This window comes from Ambystoma mexicanum, chromosome 1p, assembly GCF_040938575.1.
Source record: "Ambystoma mexicanum isolate Mex_15411 chromosome 1p, UKY_AmexF1_1, whole genome shotgun sequence".
Lineage (NCBI taxonomy): Eukaryota > Metazoa > Chordata > Amphibia > Caudata > Ambystomatidae > Ambystoma > Ambystoma mexicanum.
Genome location: NC_090921.1, coordinates 99,111,809 through 99,135,046, shown reverse-complemented (window position 1 = coordinate 99,135,046; position 23,238 = coordinate 99,111,809). Strand labels below are relative to the sequence as shown.

The following is a 23,238-nucleotide window of genomic DNA, read 5'->3' as shown; positions in this document are numbered from 1 at the left end:
CAGGCATCCCATCCATGCAAAGCCAGGCTAAGCCACCGTCATCCCACCCATGCAAAGCCAGGCTAAGCCACAGGCATCCCATCCATGCAAAGCCAGGCTAAGCCATCACCATTCTACCCATGCAAAGCCAGGCTAAGCCACAGGCATCCCACCCATGCAAAGCCAGGCTAAGCCACCGCCATCCCACCCATGCAAAGCCAGGCTAAGCCACAGGCATCCCAACCATGCAAAGCCAGGCTAAGCCACAGCCATCCCACACATGCAAAGCCAGGCTAAGCCACAGCCATCCCACCCATGCAAAGCCAGGCTAAGCCACCGTCATCCCACCAATGCAAAGCCAGGCTAAGCCATCACCGTTCTACCCATGCAAAGCCAGGTTAAGCCACAGGCATCCCACCCATGCAAAGCCAGGCTAAGCCACTGCCATCCCACCCATGCAAAGCCAGGGTAAGCCACAGGCATCCCACCCATGCAAAGCCAGGCTAAGCCACAGGCATCCCACCCATGCAAAGCCAGGCTAAGCCACATCCATCCCACACATGCAAAGCCAGGCTAAGCCACCGTCATCCCACCAATGCAAAGCCAGGCTAAGCCATCACCGTTCTACCCATGCAAAGCCAGGTTAAGCCACAGGCATCCCACCCATGCAAAGCCAGGCTAAGCCACTGCCATCCCACCCATGCAAAGCCAGGGTAAGCCACAGGCATCCCTCCAATGCAAAGCCAGGCTAAGCCACAACCATTCCACCCATGCAAAGCCAGGCTAAGCCACCGTCATCCAACCCATGCAAAGCCAGTCTAAGCCATCGCCATTCTACCCATGCAAAGCCAGGCTAAGCCACAGGCATCCCTCCCATGCAAAGCCAGGCTAAGCCACTGCCATCCCACTCACGCAAAGCCAGGCTAAGCCATCACCATTCTACCCATGCAAAGCCAGGCTAAGCCACCGCCATCCCACCCATGCAAAGCCAGGCTAGGCCACAGGCATCCCGCCCATGCTAAGCCACCGTCATCCCACCCATGCAAAGCCAGGCTAAGCCATCACCGTTCTACCCATGCAAAGCCAGGCTAAGCCACTGCCATCCCACCCATGCAAAGCCAGGGTAAGCCACCGCCATCCCACCCATGCAAAGTCAGGCTAAGCCACTGCCATCCCACCCATGCAAAGCCAGGCTAAGCCACAGGCATCCCACCCATGCAAAGCTAGGCTAAGCCACTGCCATCTCACCCATCCAAAGCCAGGCTAAGCCACCGCCATCCCACCCATGCAAAGCCAGGCTAAGCCATCGCCATTCTACACATGTAAAGCCAGGCTAAGTCATCACCGTTCTACCCATGCAAAGCCAGGCTAAGCCACCGCAATCCCACCCATGCAAAGCCAGGCTAGGCCACAGGCATACTACCCATCCAAAGCCAGGCTAAGCCACCGCAATCCCACCCATGCAAAGCCAGGCTAAGCCATCGCCATTCTACACATGTAAAGCCAGGCTAAATCATCACCGTTCTACCCATGCAAAGCCAGGCTAAGCCACCGCAATCCCACCCATGCAATGCCAGGCTAGGCCACAGGCATCCTACCCATCCAAAGCCAGGCTAAGCCACCGCCATCCCACTCATGCAAAGCCAGGCTAAGCCACCGTCATCCCACCCATGCAAAGCCAGGCTAAGCCATCACCATTCTACACATGTAAAGTCAGGCTAAGTCATCACCGTTCTACCCATGCAAAGCCAGGCTAAGCCACTGCAATCCCACCCATGCAAAGCCAGGCTAGGCCACAGGCATACTACCCATTCAAAGCCAGGCTAAGCCACCGCCATCCCACCCATGCAAAGCCAGACTAAGCCACCGTCATCCCACCCATGCAAAGCCAGGCTAAGCCATCACCGTTCTACCCATGCAAAGCCAGGCTAAGCCACTGCCATCCCACCCATGCAAAGCCAGGGTAAGCCACCGCCATCCCACCCATGCAAAGTCAGGCTAAGCCACTGCCATCCCACCCATGCAAAGCCAGGCTAAGCCACAGGCATCCCACCCATGCAAAGCTAGGCTAAGCCACTGCCATCTCACCCATCCAAAGCCAGGCTAAGCCACCGCCATCCCACCCATGCAAAGCCAGGCTAAGCCATCGCCATTCTACACATGTAAAGCCAGGCTAAGTCATCACCGTTCTACCCATGCAAAGCCAGGCTAAGCCACCGCAATCCCACCCATGCAAAGCCAGGCTAGGCCACAGGCATACTACCCATCCAAAGCCAGGCTAAGCCACCGCAATCCCACCCATGCAAAGCCAGGCTAAGCCATCGCCATTCTACACATGTAAAGCCAGGCTAAATCATCACCGTTCTACCCATGCAAAGCCAGGCTAAGCCACCGCAATCCCACCCATGCAATGCCAGGCTAGGCCACAGGCATCCTACCCATCCAAAGCCAGGCTAAGCCACCGCCATCCCACTCATGCAAAGCCAGGCTAAGCCACCGTCATCCCACCCATGCAAAGCCAGGCTAAGCCATCACCATTCTACACATGTAAAGTCAGGCTAAGTCATCACCGTTCTACCCATGCAAAGCCAGGCTAAGCCACTGCAATCCCACCCATGCAAAGCCAGGCTAGGCCACAGGCATACTACCCATTCAAAGCCAGGCTAAGCCACCGCCATCCCACCCATGCAAAGCCAGACTAAGCCACAGGCATCCCACCCATGAAAAGCCAGGCTAAGCCACAGGCATCCCACCCATGTAAAGCCAGGCTAATCCATCACCATTCTACCCATGCAAAGCCAGGCTAAGCCACAGGCATCACATCCATGCAAAGCCAGGCTAAGCTATCACCATTCTACCCATGCAAAGCAAGGTTAAGCCACAGGCATCCCACCCATGCAAAGCCAGGCTAAGCCACCGTCATCCCACCCATGCAAAGCCAGGCTGAGCCATCACCATTCTACAAATGCAAAGCCAGGCTAAGCCACAGGCATCCCATCCATGCAAAGCCAGGCTAAGCCACCGTCATCCCACCCATGCAAAGCCAGGCTAAGCCACAGGCATCCCATCCATGCAAAGCCAGGCTAAGCCATCACCATTCTACCCATGCAAAGCCAGGCTAAGCCACAGGCATCCCACCCATGCAAAGCCAGGCTAAGCCACCGCCATCCCACCCATGCAAAGCCAGGCTAAGCCACAGGCATCCCAACCATGCAAAGCCAGGCTAAGCCACAGCCATCCCACACATGCAAAGCCAGGCTAAGCCACAGCCATCCCACCCATGCAAAGCCAGGCTAAGCCACCGTCATCCCACCAATGCAAAGCCAGGCTAAGCCATCACCGTTCTACCCATGCAAAGCCAGGTTAAGCCACAGGCATCCCACCCATGCAAAGCCAGGCTAAGCTATCACCATTCTACCCATGCAAAGCAAGGTTAAGCCACAGGCATCCCACCCATGCAAAGCCAGGCTAAGCCACCGTCATCCCACCCATGCAAAGCCAGGCTGAGCCATCACCATTCTACAAATGCAAAGCCAGGCTAAGCCACAGGCATCCCATCCATGCAAAGCCAGGCTAAGCCACCGTCATCCCACCCATGCAAAGCCAGGCTAAGCCACAGGCATCCCATCCATGCAAAGCCAGGCTAAGCCATCACCATTCTACCCATGCAAAGCCAGGCTAAGCCACAGGCATCCCACCAATGCAAAGCCAGGCTAAGCCACCGCCATCCCACCCATGCAAAGCCAGGCTAAGCCACAGGCATCCCAACCATGCAAAGCCAGGCTAAGCCACAGCCATCCCACACATGCAAAGCCAGGCTAAGCCACAGCCATCCCACCCATGCAAAGCCAGGCTAAGCCACCGTCATCCCACCAATGCAAAGCCAGGCTAAGCCATCACCGTTCTACCCATGCAAAGCCAGGTTAAGCCACAGGCATCCCACCCATGCAAAGCCAGGCTAAGCCACTGCCATCCCACCCATGCAAAGCCAGGCTAAGCCACAGCCATCCCACCCATGCAAAGCCAGTCTAAGCCACCGTCATCCAACCCATGCAAAGCCAGGCTAAGCCATCACCATTCTACCCATGCAAAGCCAGGATAAGCCACAGGCATCCCACCCATGCAAAGCCAGGCTAAGACACAGCCATCCCACACATGCAAAGCCAGGCTAAGCCACAGCCATCCCACCCATGCAAAGCCAGGCTAAGCCACTGTCATCCAACCCATGCAAAGCCAGGCTAAGCCATCACCATTCTACCCATGCAAAGCCAGGCTAAGCCACAGCCCTCCCACCCACGCAAAGTCAGGCTAAGCCACTGCCAACCCACCCACGCAAAGCCAGGCTAAGCCATCACCATTCTACCCATGCAAAGCCAGGCTAAGCCACCGCCATCCCACCCATGCAAAGCCAGGCTCGGCCACAGGCATCCCTCCCATGCAAAGCCAAGCTAAGCCACCGTCATCCCACCCATGCAAAGCCAGGCTAAGCCATCACCATTCTACCCATGCAAAGCCAGGCTAAGCCACAGGCATCCCACCCATGCAAAGCCAGGCTAAGCCACTGCCATCCCACCCATGCAAAGCCAGGCTAAGCCACAGGCATCCCACCCATGCAAAGCCAGGCTAAGCCACAGCCATCCCACCCATGCAAAGCCAGGCTAAGCTACCGTCATCCAACCCAGGCAAAGCCAGGCTAAGCCATCACCATTCTACCCATGCAAAGCCAGGCTAAGCCACCGCCATCCCACCCATGCAAAGCCAGGCTAGGCCACAGGCATCCCGCCCATGCTAAGCCACCGTCATCCCACCCATGCAAAGCCAGGCTAAGCCATCACCGTTCTACCCATGCAAAGCCAGGCTAAGCCACTGCCATCCCACCCATGCAAAGCCAGGCTAAGCCACTGCCATCCCACCCATGCAAAGCCAGGCTAAGCCACCGCCATCCCACCCATGCAAAGCCAGGCTAAGCCACTGCCATCCCACCCATGCAAAGCCAGGCTAAGCCACAGGCAACCCACCCATACAAAGCTAGGCTAAGCCACTGCCATCCCACTCATCCAAAGCCAGGCTAAGCCACCGCCATCCCACCCATGCAAAGCCAGGCTAAGCCATCGCCATCCTACACATGTAAAGCCAGGCTAAGTCATCACCGTTCTACCCATGCAAAGCCAGGCTAATCCACCGCAATCCCACCCATGCAAAGCCAGGCTAGGCCACAGGCATACTACCCATCCAAAGCCAGGCTAAGCCACCGCCATCCCACCCATGTAAAGCCAGACTAAGCCATCACCATTCTACATTTGTAAAGCCAGGCTAAGCCACCGCAATCCCACCCATGCAAAGCCAGGCTAAGCCATCGCCATTCTACACATGTAAAGCCAGGCTAAGTCATCACCGTTCCACCCATGCAAAACCAGGCTAATCCACCGCAATCCCACCCATGCAAAGCCAGGCTAAGCCACCGTCATCCCACCCATGCAAAGCCAGGCTAAGCCATCACCATTCTACACATGTAAAGCCAGGCTAAGTCATCACCGTTCTACCCATGCAAAGCCAGGCTAAGCCACTGAAATCCCACCCATGCAAAGCCAGGCTAGGCCACAGGCATACTACCCATCCAAAGCCAGGCTAAGCCACCGCCATCCCACCCATGTGAAGCCAGGCTAAGCCATCACCATTCTACACATGTAAAGCCAGGATAAGCCACAGGCATCCCAACCATGCAAAGCCAGGCTAAGCCATCACCATTCTACCCATGCAAAGCCAGGATAAGCCACAGGCATCCCACCCATGCAAAGCCAGGCTAAGCCACAGCCATCCCACCCATGCAAAGCCAGGCTAAGCCACAGCCATCCCACCCATGCAAAGCCAGGCTAAGCCACCGTCATCCAACCCATGCAAAGCCAGGCTAAGCCATCACCATTGTACCCATGCAAAGCCTGGCTAAGCCACAGCCCTCCCACCCACGCAAAGCCAGGCTAAGCCACTGCCATCCCACCCACGCAAAGCCAGGCTAAGCCATCACCATTTTACCCATGCAAAGCCAGGCTAAGCCACCGCCATCCCACCCATGCAAAGCCAGGCTAGGCCACTGGCATCCCGCCCATGCAAGGCCAGGCTAAGCCACCGTCATCCCACCCATGCAAAGCCAGGCTAAGCCATCACTGTTCTACCCATGCAAAGCCAGGCTAAGCCACAGGCATCCCACCCATGCAAAGCCAGGCTATGCCACTGCCATCCCACCCATGCAAAGCCAGGCTAAGCCACAGCCATCCCACCCATGCAAAGACAGGCTAAGCCACAGCCATCCCACCCATGCAAAGCCAGGCTAAGCCACCGTCATCCAACCCATGCAAAGCCAGGCTAAGCCACAGGCATCCCACCCATGCAAAGCCAGGCTAAGCCACAGCCATCCCACCCATGCAAAGCCAGGCTAAGCCACCGTCATCCAACCCATGCAAAGCCAGGCTAAGCAATCACCATTCTACCCATGCAAAGCCAGGCTAAGCCACAACCCTCCCACCCACGCAAAGCCAGGCTAAGCCACTGCCATCCCACCCATGCAAAGCCAGGCTAAGCCATCACCATTCTACCCATGCAAAGCCAGGCTAAGCCACCGCCATCCCACCCATGCAAAGCCAGGCTAGGCCACAGGCATCCCGCCCATGCAAAGCCAGGCTAAGCCATCACCATTCTACCCATGCAAAGCCAGGCTAAGCCATCACCGTTCTACCCATGCAAAGCCAGGCTAAGCCACTGCCATCCCACCCATGCAAAGCCAGGCTAAGCCACCACCATCCCACCCATGCAAAGCCAGGCTAAACCACTGCCATCCCACCCATGCAAAGCCAGGCTAAGCCACAGGCATCCCACCCATGCAAAGCTAGGCTAAGCCACTGCCATCCCACCCACCCAAAGCCAGGCTAAGCCACCGCCATCCCACCCATGCAAAGCCAGGCTAAGTCATCGCCATTCTACACATATAAAGCCAAGCTAAGTCATCACCGTTCTACCCATGCAAAGCCAGGCTAAGCCACCGCAATCCCACCCATGCAAAGCTAGGCTAGGCCACAGGCATACTACCCATCCAAAGCCAGGCTAAGCCACCGCCGTCCCACCCATGTAAAGCCAGGCTAAGCCATCACCATTCTACACATGTAAAGCCAGGCTAAGCCACCGCAATCCCACCCATGCAAAGCCAGGCTAAGCCATCGCCATTCTACACATGTAAAGCCAGGCTAAGTCATCACCGTTCTACCCATGCAAAGCCAGGCTAAGCCACCGCAATCCCACCCATGCAATGCCAGGCTAGGCCACAGGCATCCTACCCATCCAAAGCCAGGCTAAGCCACCGCCATCCCACCCATGCAAGGCCAGGCTAAGCCACCGTCATCCCACCCATGCAAAGCCAGGCTAAGCCATCACCATTCTACACATGTAAAGCCAGGCTAAGTCATCACAGTTCTACCCATGCAAAGCCAGGTTAAGCCACTGCAATCCCACCCATGCAAAGCCAGGCTAGGCCACAGGCATACTACCCATCCAAAGCCAGGCTAAGCCACCGCCATCCCACCCATGTAAAGCCAGGCTAAGCCATCACCATTCTACACATGTAAAGCCAGGCTAAGCCACAGGCATCCCAACCATGCAAAGCCAGGCTAAGCCATCACCATTCTACCCATGCAAAGCCAGGATAAGCCACAGGCATCCCACCCATGCAAAGCCAGGCTAAGCCACAGCCATCCCACCCATGCAAAGCCAGGCTAAGTCACAGCCATCCCACCCATGCAAAGCCAGGCTAAGCCACCGTCATCCAACCCATGCAAAGCCAGGCTAAGCCATCACCATTCTACCCATGCAAAGCCAGGCTAAGCCACAGCCCTCCCACCCACGCAAAGCCAGGCTAAGCCACTGCCATCCCACCCACGCAAAGCCAGGCTAAACCATCACCATTCTACCCATGCAAAGCCATGCTAAGCCACCGCCATCCCACCTATGCAAAGCCAGGCTAGGCCACAGGCATCCCGCCCATGAAAGCCAGGCTAAGCCACCATCATCCCACCCATGCAAAGCCAGGCTAAGCCATCACCGTTCTACCCATGCAAAGCCAGGCTAAGCCACAGGCATCCCACCCATGCAAAGCCAGGCTAAGCCACTGCCATCCCACCCATGCAAAGCCAGGCTAAGCCACAGCCATCCAACCCATGCAAAGCCAGGCTAAGCCGCAGCCATCCCACCCATGCAAAGCCAGGATAAGCCACTGTCATCCAACCCATGCAAAGCCAGGCTAAGCCATCACCATTCTACCCATGCAAAGCCAGTCTAAGCCACAGCCCTCCCACCCACGCAAAGCCAGGCTAAGCCACAGCCATCCCACCCATGCAAAGCCAGGATAAGCCACTGTCATCCAACCCATGCAAAGCCAGGCTAAGCCATCACCATTCTACCCATGCAAAGCCAGGCTAAGCCACAGCCATCCCACCCATGCAAAGCCAGGATAAGCCACTGTCATCCAACCCATGCAAAGCCAGGCTAAGCCATCACCATTCTACCCATGCAAAGCCAGGCTAAGCCACTGCCATCCCACCCACCAAAGCCAGGCTAAACCATAACCATTCTACCCATGCAAAGCCAGGCTAAGCCACCGCCATCCCACCCATGCAAAGCCAGGCTAGGCCACAGGCATCCCGTCCATGCAAAGCCAGGCTAAGCCACCATCATCCCACCCATGCAAAGCCAGGCTAAGCCATCACCGTTCTACCCATGCAAAGCCAGGTTTAGCCACAGGCATCCCACCCATGCAAAGCCAGGCTAGGCCACAGGCATCCCGCCCATGCAAAGCCAGGCTAAGCCACCGTTATCCCACCCATGCAAAGCCAGGCTAAGCCATCACCGTTCTACCCATGCAAAGCCAGGCTAAGCCACAGGCATCCCACCCATGCAAAGCCAGGCTAAGCCACTGCCATCCCACCCATGCAAAGCCAGGCTAAGCCACCGCCATCCCACCCATGCAAAGCCAAGCTAAACCACAGGCATCCCACCCATGCAAAGCTAGGCTAAGCCACTGCCATCCCACCCATCCAAAGCCAGGCTAAGCCACCGCCATCCCACCCATGCAAAGCCAGGCTAAGCCATCGCCATTCTACACATGTAAAGCCAGGCTAAGTCATCACCGTTCTACCCATGCAAAGCCAGGCTAATCCACCGCAATCCCACCCATGCAAAGCCAGGCTAGGCCACAGGCATACTACCCATCCAAAGCCAGGCTAAGCCACCGCCATCCCACCCATGTAAAGCCAGGCTAAGCCATCACCATTCTACATTTGTAAAGCCAGGCTAAGCCACCGCAATCCCACCCATGCAAAGCCAGGCTAAGCCATCGCCATTCTACACATGTAAAGCCAGGCTAAGTCATCACCGTTCCACCCATGCAAAGCCAGGCTAATCCACCGCAATCCCACGCATGCAAAGCCAGGCTAAGCCACCGTCATCCCACCCATGCAAAGCCAGGCTAAGCCATCACCATTCTACACATGTAAAGCCAGGCTAAGTCATCACCGTTCTACCCATGCAAAGCCAGGCTAAGCCACTGAAATCCCACCCATGCAAAGCCAGGCTAGGCCACAGGCATACTACCCATCCAAAGCCAGGCTAAGCCACCGCCATCCCACCCATGTGAAGCCAGGCTAAGCCATCACCATTCTACACATGTAAAGCCAGGCTAAGCCACAGGCATCCCAACCATGCAAAGCCAGGCTAAGCCATCACCATTCTACCCATGCAAAGCCAGGATAAGCCACAGGCATCCCACCCATGCAAAGCCAGGCTAAGCCACAGCCATCCCACCCATGCAAAGCCAGGCTAAGCCACAGCCATCCCACCCATGCAAAGCCAGTCTAAGCCACCGTCATCCAACCCATGCAAAGCCAGGCTAAGCCATCACCATTGTACCCATGCAAAGCCTGGCTAAGCCACAGCCCTCCCACCCACGCAAAGCCAGGCTAAGCCACTGCCATCCCACCCACGCAAAGCCAGGCTAAGCCATCACCATTTTACCCATGCAAAGCCAGGCTAAGCCACCGCCATCCCACCCATGCAAAGCCAGGCTAGGCCACAGGCATCCCGCCCATGCAAAGCCAGGCTAAGCCAGCGTCATCCCACCCATGCAAAGCCAGGCTAAGCCATCACTGTTCTACCCATGCAAAGCCAGGCTAAGCCACAGGCATCCCACCCATGCAAAGCCAGGCTATGCCACTGCCATCCCACCCATGCAAAGCCAGGCTAAGCCACAGCCATCCCACCCATGCAAAGACAGGCTAAGCCACAGCCATCCCACCCATGCAAAGCCAGGCTAAGCCACCGTCATCCAACCCATGCAAAGCCAGGCTAAGCCACAGGCATCCCACCCATGCAAAGCCAGGCTAAGCCACAGCCATCCCACCCATGCAAAGCCAGGCTAAGCCACCGTCATCCAACCCATGCAAAGCCAGGCTAAGCAATCACCATTCTACCCATGCAAAGCCAGGCTAAGCCACAACCCTCCCACCAATGCAAAGCCAGGCTAAGCCACTGCCATCCCACCCATGCAAAGCCAGGCTAAGCCATCACCATTCTACCCATGCAAAGCCAGGCTAAGCCACCGCCATCCCACCCATGCAAAGCCAGGCTAGGCCACAGGCATCCCGCCCATGCAAAGCCAGGCTAAGCCATCACCATTCTACCCATGCAAAGCCAGGCTAAGCCATCACCGTTCTACCCATGCAAATCCAGGCTAAGCCACTGCCATCCCACCCATGCAAAGCCAGGCTAAGCCACCACCATCCCACCCATGCAAAGCCAGGCTAAGCCACTGCCATCCCACCCATGCAAAGCCAGGCTAAGCCACAGGCATCCCACCCATGCAAAGCTAGGCTAAGCCACTGCCATCCCACCCACCCAAAGCCAGGCTAAGCCACCGCCATCCCACCCATGCAAAGCCAGGCTAAGTCATCACCATTCTACACATATAAAGCCAGGCTAAGCCATCACCATTCTACCCATGCAAAGCCAGGCTAAGCCACAGCCCTCTCACCCACGCAAAACCAGGCTAAGCCACAGCCATCCCACCCATGCAAAGCTAGGATAAGCCACTGTCATCCAACCCATGCAAAGCCAGGCTAAGCCATCACCATTCTACCCATGCAAAGCCAGGCTAAGCCACAGCCCTCCCACCCACGCAAAGCCAGGCTAAGCCACTGCCATCCCACCTACCAAAGCCAGGCTAAGCCATAACCATTCTACCCATGCAAAGCCAGGCTAAGCCACCGCCATCCCACCCATGCAAAGCCAGGCTAGGCCACAGGCATCCCGTCCATGCAAAGCCAGGCTAAGCCACCATCATCCCACCCATGCAAAGCCAGGCTAAGCCATCACCGTTCTACCCATGCAAAGCCAGGCTAAGCCACAGGCATCCCACCCATGCAAAGCCAGGCTAAGCCACTGCCATCCCACCCATGCAAAGCCAGGCTAAGCCACCGCCATCCCACCCATGCAAAGCCAGGCTAAGCCACAGGCATCCCACCCATGCAAAGCTAGGCTAACCCACTGCCATCCCACCCATCCAAAGCCAGGCTAAGCCACCGCCATCCCACCCATGCAAAGCCAGGCTAAGCCATCGCCATTCTACACATGTAAAGCCAGGCTAAGTCATCACCGTTCTACCCATGCAAAGCCAGGCTAAGCCACCGCAATCCCACCCATGCAAAGCCAGGCTAGGCCACAGGCATACTACCCATCCAAAGCCAGGCTAAGCCACCGCCATCCCACCCATGTAAAGCCAGGCTAAGCCATCACCATTCTACACATGTAAAGCCAGGCTAAGCCACCGTCATCCCACCCATGCAAAGCCAGGCTAAGCCATCGCCATTCTACACATGTAAAGCCAGGCTAAGTCATCACCGTTCTGCCCATGCAAATCCAGGCTAAGCCACCACAATCCCACCCATGCAAAGCCAGGCTAGGCCACAGGCATCCTACCCATCCAAAGCCAGGCTAAGCCACCGCCATCCCACCCATGCAAAGCCAGGCTAAGCCACAGGCATCCCACCCATGCAAAGCCAGTCTAAGCCACCGTCATCCCACCCATGCAAAGCCAGGCTAAGCCATCACCATTCTACACATGTAAAGCCAGGCTAAGTCATCACCGTTCTACCCATGCAAAGCCAGGCTAAGCCACTGCAATCCCACCCATGCAAAGACAGGCTAGGCCACAGGCATACTACCCATCCAAAGCCAGGCTAAGACACCGCCATCCCCACCCATGTAAAGCCAGGCTAAGCCATCACCATTCTAAACATGTAAAGCCAGGCTAAGCCACCACAATCCCACCCATGCAAAGCCAGGCTAAGTCATCACCATTCTACCCATGCAAAGCCAGGCTAAGCCACCGCAATCCCACCCATGCAAAGCCAGGCTAGGCCACAGGCATCCTACCCATCCAAAGCCAGGCTAAGCCACCACCATCTAACCCATGTAAAGCCAGGCTAAGCCATCACCATTCTGCACATGCTAAACCACCGCCATCCCACCCATGCAAAGCCCGGCTAACCCACAGGCATCCCACCCATGCAAAGCCAGTCTAAGCCACAGGCATCCCACGCATGCAAAGCCAGGCTAAGCCACCGTCATCCCACGCATGCAAAGTCATGCTAAGCCACAGCCATCCCACCCATGCAAAGCCAGGCTAAGCCACCGCCATCCCACCCATGCAAAGCCAGGCTAAGCCACCACCATCCCACCCATGCAAAGCCAGGCTAAGCCACCGCCATCCCACCCAGGCAAAGACAGGCTAAGCCACCGCCATCCCACCCATGCAAAGCCAGTCTAAGCCACTGCCATCCCACCCATGCAAAGCCAGGCTAAGCCACAGGCATCCCACCCATGCAAAGCCAGGCTAAGCCACCGTCATCCGACCCATGCAAAGCCAGGCTAAGCCACAGGCATCCCACCCATGCATAGCCAGGCTAAGCCACCGCCATCCCACCCATGCAAAGCCAGGCTAAGCCAGCGTCATCCCACCCATGCAAAGCCAGGCTAAGCCACAGGCATCCCACCCACCGTCATCCCACCCATGCAAAGCCAGGCTAAACCATCACCACTCTACATATGCAAAGCCAGGCTAAGCCACAGGCGTCCCAACCATGCAAAGCCAGGCTAAGCCACAGGCATCCCACCCATGCAAAGCCAGGCTAAGCCACAGGCATCCCACCCATGCAAAGCCAGACTAAGCCACAGGCATCCCACCCATGAAAAGCCAGGCTAAGCCACAGGCATCCCACCCATGTAAAGCCAGGCTAATCCATCACCATTCTACCCATGCAAAGCCAGGCTAAGCCATCACCATTCTACCCATGCAAAGCCAGGCTAAGGCATCCCACCCATGCAAAGCCAGGCTAAGCCACCGTCATCCCACCCATGCAAAGCCAGGCTGAGCCATCACCATTCTACCCATGCAAAGCCAGGCTAAGCCACAGGCATCCCACCCATGCAAAGCCAGGCTAAGCCACCGTCATCCCACCCATGCAAAGCCAGGCTAAGCCACAGGCATCCCATCCATGCAAAGCCAGGCTAAGCCATCACCATTCTACCCATGCAAAGCCAGGCTAAGCCACAGGCATCCCACCCATGCAAAGCCAGGCTAAGCCACCGCCATCCCACCCATGCAAAGCCAGGCTAAGCCACAGGCATCCCAACCATGCAAAGCCAGGCTAAGCCATCACCATTCTACCCATGCAGAGACAGGATAAGCCACAGGCATCCCACCCATGCAAAGCCAGGCTAAGCCACAGCCATCCCACTCATGCAAAGCCAGGCTAAGCCACAGCCCTCCCACCCACGCAAAGCCAGGCTAAGCCACTGCCATCCCACTCACGCAAAGCCAGGCTAAGCCATCACCATTCTACCCATGCAAAGCCAGGCTAAGCCACCGCCATCCCACCCATGCAAATCCAGTCTAGGCCACAGGCATCCCGCCCATGCAAAGCCAGGCTAAGCCACCGTCATCCCACCCATGCAAAGCCAGGCTAAGCCATCACCATTCTACCCATGCAAAGCCAGGTTAAGCCACAGGCATCCCACCCATGCAAAGCCAGGCTAAGCCACTGCCATCCCACCCATGCAAAGCCAGGGTAAGCCACAGGCATCCCTGCATTGCAAAGCCAGGCTAAGCCACAGCCATTCCACCCATGCAAAGCCAGGCTAAGCCACCGTCATCCAACCCATGCAAAGCCAGTCTAAGCCATCGCCATTCTACCCATGCAAAGCCAGGCTAAGCCACAGGCATCCCTCCCATGCAAAGCCAGGCTAAGCCACTGCCATCCCACTCACGCAAAGCCAGGCTAAGCCATCACCATTCTACCCATGCAAAGCCAGGCTAAGCCACTGCCATCCCACCCATGCAAAGCCAGGCTAGGCCACAGGCATCCCGCCCATGCTAAGCCACCGTCATCCCACCCATGCAAAGCCAGGCTAAGCCATCACCGTTCTACCCATGCAAAGCCAGGCTAAGCCACTGCCATCCCACCCATGCAAAGCCAGGCTAAGCCACCGCCATCCCACCCATGCAAAGTCAGGCTAAGCCACTGCCATCCCACCCATGCAAAGCCAGGCTAAGCCACAGGCATCCCACCCATGCAAAGCTAGGCTAAGCCACTGCCATCTCACCCATCCAAAGCCAGGCTAAGCCACCGCCATCCCACCCATGCAAAGCCAGGCTAAGCCATCGCCATTCTACACATGTAAAGCCAGGCTAAGTCATCACCGTTCTACCCATGCAAAGCCAGGCTAAGCCACCGCAATCCCACCCATGCAAAGCCAGGCTAGGCCACAGGCATACTACCCATCCAAAGCCAGGCTAAGCCACCGCCATCCCACCCATGTAAAGCCAGGCTAAGCCATCACCATTCTACATTTGTAAAGCCAGGCTAAGCCACCGCAATCCCACCCATGCAAAGCCAGGCTAAGCCATCGCCATTCTACACATGTAAAGCCAGGCTAAATCATCACCGTTCTACCCATGCAAAGCCAGGCTAAGCCACCGCAATCCCACCCATGCAATGCCAGGCTAGGCCACAGGCATCCTACCCATCCAAAGCCAGGCTAAGCCACCGCCATCCCACTCATGCAAAGCCAGGCTAAGCCACCGTCATCCCACCCATGCAAAGCCAGGCTAAACCATCACCATTCTACACATGTAAAGCCAGGCTAAGTCATCACCGTTCTACCCATGCAAAGCCAGGCTAAGCCACTGCAATCCCACCCATGCAAAGCCAGGCTAGGCCACAGGCATACTACCCATTCAAAGCCAGGCTAAGCCACCGCCATCCCACCCATGAAAAGCCAGGCTAAGCCACAGGCATCCCACCCATGTAAAGCCAGGCTAATCCATCACCATTCTACCCATGCAAAGCCAGGCTAAGCCACAGGCATCACATCCATGCAAAGCCAGGCTAAGCCATCACCATTCTACCCATGCAAAGCAAGGTTAAGCCACAGGCATCCCACCTATGCAAAGCCAGGCTAAGCCACCGTCATCCCACCCATGCAAAGCCAGGCTGAGCCATCACCATTCTACAAATGCAAAGCCAGGCTAAGCCACAGGCATCCCATCCATGCAAAGCCAGGCTAAGCCACCGTCATCCCACCCATGCAAAGCCAGGCTAAGCCACAGGCATCCCATCCATGCAAAGCCAGGCTAAGCCATCACCATTCTACCCATGCAAAGCCAGGCTAAGCCACAGGCATCCCACCCATGCAAAGCCAGGCTAAGCCACCGCCATCCCACCCATGCAAAGCCAGGCTAAGCCACAGGCATCCCAACCATGCAAAGCCAGGCTAAACCACAGCCATCCCACACATGCAAAGCCAGGCTAAGCCACAGCCATCCCACCCATGCAAAGCCAGGCTAAGCCACCGTCATCCCACCCATGCAAAGCCAGGCTAAGCCATCACCGTTCTACCCATGCAAAGCCAGGTTAAGCCACAGGCATCCCACCCATGCAAAGCCAGGCTAAGCCACTGCCATCCCACCCATGCAAAGCCAGGGTAAGCCACAGGCATCCCACCCATGCAAAGCCAGGCTAAGCCACAGCCATCCCACCCATGCAAAGCCAGGCTAAGCCACCGTCATCCAACCCATGCAAAGCCAGGCTAAGCCATCACCATTCTACCCATGCAAAGCCAGGATAAGCCACAGGCATCCCACCCATGCAAAGCCAGGCTAAGCCACAGCCATCCCACACATGCAAAGCCAGGCTAAGCCACAGCCATCCCACCCATGCAAAGCCAGGCTAAGCCACCGTCATCCAACCCATGCAAAGCCAGGCTAAGCCATCACCATTCTACCCATGCAAAGCCAGGCTAAGCCACAGCCCTCCCACCCACGCAAAGTCAGGCTAAGCCACTGCCAACACACCCACGCAAAGCCAGGCTAAGCCATCACCATTCTACCCATGCAAAGCCAGGCTAAGCCACCGCCATCCCACCCATGCAAAGCCAGGCTCGGCCACAGGCATCCCTCCCATGCAAAGCCAAGCTAAGCCACCGTCATCCCACCCATGCAAAGCCAGGCTAAGCCATCACCATTCTACCCATGCAAAGCCAGGCTAAGCCACAGGCATCCCACCCATGCAAAGCCAGGCTAAGCCACTGCCATCCCACCCATGCAAAGCCAGGCTAAGCCACAGGCATCCCACCCATGCAAAGCCAGGCTAAGCCACAGCCATCCCACCCATGCAAAGCCAGGCTAAGCTACCGTCATCCAACCCAGGCAAAGCCAGGCTAAGCCATCACCATTCTACCCATGCAAAGCCAGGCTAAGCCACCGCCATCCCACCCATGCAAAGCCAGGCTAGGCCACAGGCATCCCGCCCATGCTAAGCCACCGTCATCCCACCCATGCAAAGCCAGGCTAAGCCATCACCGTTCTACCCATGCAAAGCCAGGCTAAGCCACTGCCATCCCACCCATGCAAAGCTAGGCTAAGCCACTGCCATCCCACCCATGCAAAGCCAGGCTAAGCCACCGCCATCCCACCCATGCAAAGCCAGGCTAAGCCACTGCCATCCCACCCATGCAAAGCCAGGCTAAGCCACAGGCATCCCACCCATACAAAGCTAGGCTAAGCCACTGCCATCCCACTCATCCAAAGCCAGGCTAAGCCACCGCCATCCCACCCATGCAAAGCCAGGCTAAGCCATCGCCATTCTACACATGTAAAGCCAGGCTAAGTCATCACCGTTCTACCCATGCAAAGCCAGGCTAATCCACCGCAATCCCACCCATGCAAAGCCAGGCTAGGCCACAGGCATGCTACCCATCCAAAGCCAGGCTAAGCCACCGCCATCCCACCCATGTAAAGCCAGGCTAAGCCATCACCATTCTACATTTGTAAAGCCAGGCTAAGCCACCGCAATCCCACCCATGCAAAGCCAGGCTAAGCCATCGCCATTCTACACATGTAAAGCCAGGCTAAGTCATCACCGTTCCACCCATGCAAAGCCAGGCTAATCCACCGCAATCCCACCCATGCAAAGCCAGGCTAAGCCACCGTCATCCCACCCATGCAAAGCCAGGCTAAGCCATCACCATTCTACACATGTAAAGCCAGGCTAAGTCATCACCGTTCTACCCATGCAAAGCCAGGCTAAGCCACTGAAATCCCACCCATGCAAAGCCAGGCTAGGCCACAGGCATACTACCCATCCAAAGCCAGGCTAAGCCACCGCCATCCCACCCATGTGAAGCCAGGCTAAGCCATCACCATTCTACACATGTAAAGCCAGGCTAAGCCACAGGCATCCCAACCATGCAAAGCCAGGCTAAGCCATCACCATTCTACCCATGCAAAGCCAGGATAAGCCACAGGCATCCCACCCATGCAAAGCCAGGCTAAGCCACAGCCATCCCACCCATGCAAAGCCAGGCTAAGCCACAGCCATCCCACCCATGCAAAGCCAGGCTAAGCCACCGTCATCCAACCCATGCAAAGCCAGGCTAAGCCATCACCATTGTACCCATGCAAAGCCTGGCTAAGCCACAGCCCTCCCACCCACGCAAAGCCAGGCTAAGCCACTGCCATCCCACCCACGCAAAGCCAGGCTAAGCCATCACCATTTTACCCATGCAAAGCCAGGCTAAGCCACCGCCATCCCACCCATGCAAAGCCAGGCTAGGCCACAGGCATCCCGCCCATGCAAAGCCAGGCTAAGCCACCGTCATCCCACCCATGCAAAGCCAGGCTAAGCCATCACTGTTCTACCCATGCAAAGCCAGGCTAAGCCACAGGCATCCCACCCATGCAAAGCCAGGCTATGCCACTGCCATCCCACCCATGCAAAGCCAGGCTAAGCCACAGCCATCCCACCCATGCAAAGACAGGCTAAGCCACAGCCATCCCACCCATGCAAAGCCAGGCTAAGCCACCGTCATCCAACCCATGCAAAGCCAGGCTAAGCCACAGGCATCCCACCCATGCAAAGCCAGGCTAAGCCACAGCCATCCCACCCATGCAAAGCCAGGCTAAGCCACCGTCATCCAACCCATGCAAAGCCAGGCTAAGCAATCACCATTCTACCCATGCAAAGCCAGGCTAAGCCACAACCCTCCCACCCACGCAAAGCCAGGCTAAGCCACTGCCATCCCACCCATGCAAAGCCAGGCTAAGCCATCACCATTCTACCCATGCAAAGCCAGGCTAAGCCACCGCCATCCCACCCATGCAAAGCCAGGCTAGGCCACAGGCATCCCGCCCATGCAAAGCCAGGCTAAGCCATCACCATTCTACCCATGCAAAGCCAGGCTAAGCCATCACCGTTCTACCCATGCAAAGCCAGGCTAAGCCACTGCCATCCCACCCATGCAAAGCCAGGCTAAGCCACCACCATCCCACCCATGCAAAGCCAGGCTAAGCCACTGCCATCCCACCCATGCAAAGCCAGGCTAAGCCACAGGCATCCCACCCATGCAAAGCTAGGCTAAGCCACTGCCATCCCACCCACCCAAAGCCAGGCTAAGCCACCGCCATCCCACCCATGCAAAGCCAGGCTAAGTCATCGCCATTCTACACATATAAAGCCAAGCTAAGTCATCACCGTTCTACCCATGCAAAGCCAGGCTAAGCCACCGCAATCCCACTCATGCAAAGCTAGGCTAGGCCACAGGCATACTACCCATCCAAAGCCAGGCTAAGCCACCGCCGTCCCACCCATGTAAAGCCAGGCTAAGCCATCACCATTCTACACATGTAAAGCCAGGCTAAGCCACCGCAATCCCACCCATGCAAAGCCAGGCTAAGCCATCGCCATTCTACACATGTAAAGCCAGGCTAAGTCATCACCGTTCTACCCATGCAAAGCCAGGCTAAGCCACCGCAATCCCACCCATGCAATGCCAGGCTAGGCCACAGGCATCCTACCCATCCAAAGCCAGGCTAAGCCACCGCCATCCCACCCATGCAAAGCCAGGCTAAGCCACCGTCATCCCACCCATGCAAAGCCAGGCTAAGCCATCACCATTCTACACATGTAAAGCCAGGCTAAGTCATCACCGTTCTACCCATGCAAAGCCAGGTTAAGCCACTGCAATCCCACCCATGCAAAGCCAGGCTAGGCCACAGGCATACTACCCATCCAAAGCCAGGCTAAGCCACCGCCATCCCACCCATGTAAAGCCAGGCTAAGCCATCACCATTCTACACATGTAAAGCCAGGCTAAGCCACAGGCATCCCAACCATGCAAAGCCAGGCTAAGCCATCACCATTCTACCCATGCAAAGCCAGGATAAGCCACAGGCATCCCACCCATGCAAAGCCAGGCTAAGCCACAGCCATCCCACCCATGCAAAGCCAGGCTAAGTCACAGCCATCCCACCCATGCAAAGCCAGGCTAAGCCACCGTCATCCAACCCATGCAAAGCCAGGCTAAGCCATCACCATTCTACCCATGCAAAGCCAGGCTAAGCCACAGCCCTCCCACCCACGCAAAGCCAGGCTAAGCCACTGCCATCCCACCCACGCAAAGCCAGGCTAAACCATCACCATTCTACCCATGCAAAGCCATGCTAAGCCACCGCCATCCCACCTATGCAAAGCCAGGCTAGGCCACAGGCATCCCGCCCATGAAAGCCAGGCTAAGCCACCGTCATCCCACCCATGCAAAGCCAGGCTAAGCCATCACCGTTCTACCCATGCAAAGCCAGGCTAAGCCACAGGCATCCCACCCATGCAAAGCCAGGCTAAGCCACTGCCATCCCACCCATGCAAAGCCAGGCTAAGCCACAGCCATCCAACCCATGCAAAGCCAGGCTAAGCCGCAGCCATCCCACCCATGCAAAGCCAGGATAAGCCACTGTCATCCAACCCATGCAAAGCCAGGCTAAGCCATCACCATTCTACCCATGCAAAGCCAGTCTAAGCCACAGCCCTCCCACCCACGCAAAGCCAGGCTAAGCCACAGCCATCCTACCCATGCAAAGCCAGGATAAGCCACTGTCATCCAACCCATGCAAAGCCAGGCTAAGCCATCACCATTCTACCCATGCAAAGCCAGGCTAAGCCACAGCCCTCCCACCCACGCAAAGCCAGGCTAAGCCACTGCCATCCCACCCACCAAAGCCAGGCTAAGCCATAACCATTCTACCCATGCAAAGCCAGGCTAAGCCACCGCCATCCCACCCATGCAAAGCCAGGCTAGGCCACAGGCATCCCGTCCATGCAAAGCCAGGCTAAGCCACCATCATCCCACCCATGCAAAGCCAGGCTAAGCCATCACCGTTCTACCCATGCAAAGCCAGGCTTAGCCACAGGCATCCCACCCATGCAAAGCCAGGCTAGGCCACAGGCATCCCGCCCATGCAAAGCCAGGCTAAGCCACCGTTATCCCACCCATGCAAAGCCAGGCTAAGCCATCACCGTTCTACCCATGCAAAGCCAGGCTAAGCCACAGGCATCCCACCCATGCAAAGCCAGGCTAAGCCACTGCCATCCCACCCATGCAAAGCCAGGCTAAGCCACCGCCATCCCACCCATGCAAAGCCAAGCTAAGCCACAGGCATCCCACCCATGCAAAGCTAGGCTAAGCCACTGCCATCCCACCCATCCAAAGCCAGGCTAAGCCACCGCCATCCCACCCATGCAAAGCCAGGCTAAGCCATCGCCATTCTACACATGTAAAGCCAGGCTAAGTCATCACCGTTCTACCCATGCAAAGCCAGGCTAATCCACCGCAATCCCACCCATGCAAAGCCAGGCTAGGCCACAGGCATACTACCCATCCAAAGCCAGGCTAAGCCACCGCCATCCCACTCATGTAAAGCCAGGCTAAGCCATCACCATTCTACATTTGTAAAGCCAGGCTAAGCCACCGCAATCCCACCCATGCAAAGCCAGGCTAAGCCATCGCCATTCTACACATGTAAAGCCAGGCTAAGTCATCACCGTTCCACCCATGCAAAGCCAGGCTAATCCACCGCAATCCCACCCATGCAAAGCCAGGCTAAGCCACCGTCATCCCACCCATGCAAAGCCAGGCTAAGCCATCACCATTCTACACATGTAAAGCCAGGCTAAGTCATCACCGTTCTACCCATGCAAAGCCAGGCTAAGCCACTGAAATCCCACCCATGCAAAGCCAGGCTAGGCCACAGGCATACTACCCATCCAAAGCCAGGCTAAGCCACCGCCATCCCACCCATGTGAAGCCAGGCTAAGCCATCACCATTCTACACATGTAAAGCCAGGCTAAGCCACAGGCATCCCAACCATGCAAAGCCAGGCTAAGCCATCACCATTCTACCCATGCAAAGCCAGGATAAGCCACAGGCATCCCACCCATGCAAAGCCAGGCTAAGCCACAGCCATCCCACCCATGCAAAGCCAGGCTAAGCCACAGCCATCCCACCCATGCAAAGCCAGGCTAAGCCACCGTCATCCAACCCATGCAAAGCCAGGCTAAGCCATCACCATTGTACCCATGCAAAGCCTGGCTAAGCCACAGCCCTCCCACCCACGCAAAGCCAGGCTAAGCCACTGCCATCCCACCCACGCAAAGCCAGGCTAAGCCATCACCATTTTACCCATGCAAAGCCAGGCTAAGCCACCGCCATCCCACCCATGCAAAGCCAGGCTAGGCCACAGGCATCCCGCCCATGCAAAGCCAGGCTAAGCCACCGTCATCCCACCCATGCAAAGCCAGGCTAAGCCATCACTGTTCTACCCATGCAAAGCCAGGCTAAGCCACAGGCATCCCACCCATGCAAAGCCAGGCTATGCCACTGCCATCCCACCCATGCAAAGCCAGGCTAAGCCACAGCCATCCCACCCATGCAAAGCCAGGCTAAGCCACCGTCATCCAACCCATGCAAAGCCAGGCTAAGCCACAGGCATCCCACCCATGCAAAGCCAGGCTAAGCCACAGCCATCCCACCCATGCAAAGCCAGGCTAAGCTACCGTCATCCAACCCATGCAAAGCCAGGCTAAGCAATCACCATTCTACCCATGCAAAGCCAGGCTAAGCCACAACCCTCCCACCAACGCAAAGCCAGGCTAAGCCACTGCCATCCCACCCATGCAAAGCCAGGCTAAGCCATCACCATTCTACCCATGCAAAGCCAGGCTAAGCCACCGCCATCCCACCCATGCAAAGCCAGGCTAGGCCACAGGCATCCCGCCCATGCAAAGCCAGGCTAAGCCATCACCATTCTACCCATGCAAAGCCAGGCTAAGCCATCACCGTTCTACCCATGCAAAGCCAGGCTAAGCCACTGCCATCCCACCCATGCAAAGCCAGGCTAAGCCACCACCATCCCACCCATGCAAAGCCAGGCTAAGCCACTGCCATCCCACCCATGCAAAGCCAGGCTAAGCCACAGGCATCCCACCCATGCAAAGCTAGGCTAAGCCACTGCCATCCCACCCACCCAAAGCCAGGCTAAGCCACCGCCATCCCACCCATGCAAAGCCAGGCTAAGTCATCACCATTCTACACATATAAAGCCAGGCTAAGCCATCACCATTCTACCCATGCAAAGCCAGGCTAAGCCACAGCCCTCTCACCCACGCAAAACCAGGCTAAGCCACAGCCATCCCACCCATGCAAAGCTAGGATAAGCCACTGTCATCCAACCCATGCAAAGCCAGGCTAAGCCATCACCATTCTACCCATGCAAAGCCAGGCTAAGCCACAGCCCTCCCACCCACGCAAAGCCAGGCTAAGCCACTGCCATC

At 56.8% G+C, this 23,238-nt stretch overlaps 1 protein-coding gene across 1 annotated transcript in view; it reads left to right on the top strand.

Annotated features, from left to right (window-relative positions):
* Positions 1 to 23,238, top strand: part of LOC138566649 (uncharacterized) — a 246,830-nt gene that overhangs the window by 58,878 nt on the left and 164,714 nt on the right. The window lies entirely within an intron of this gene.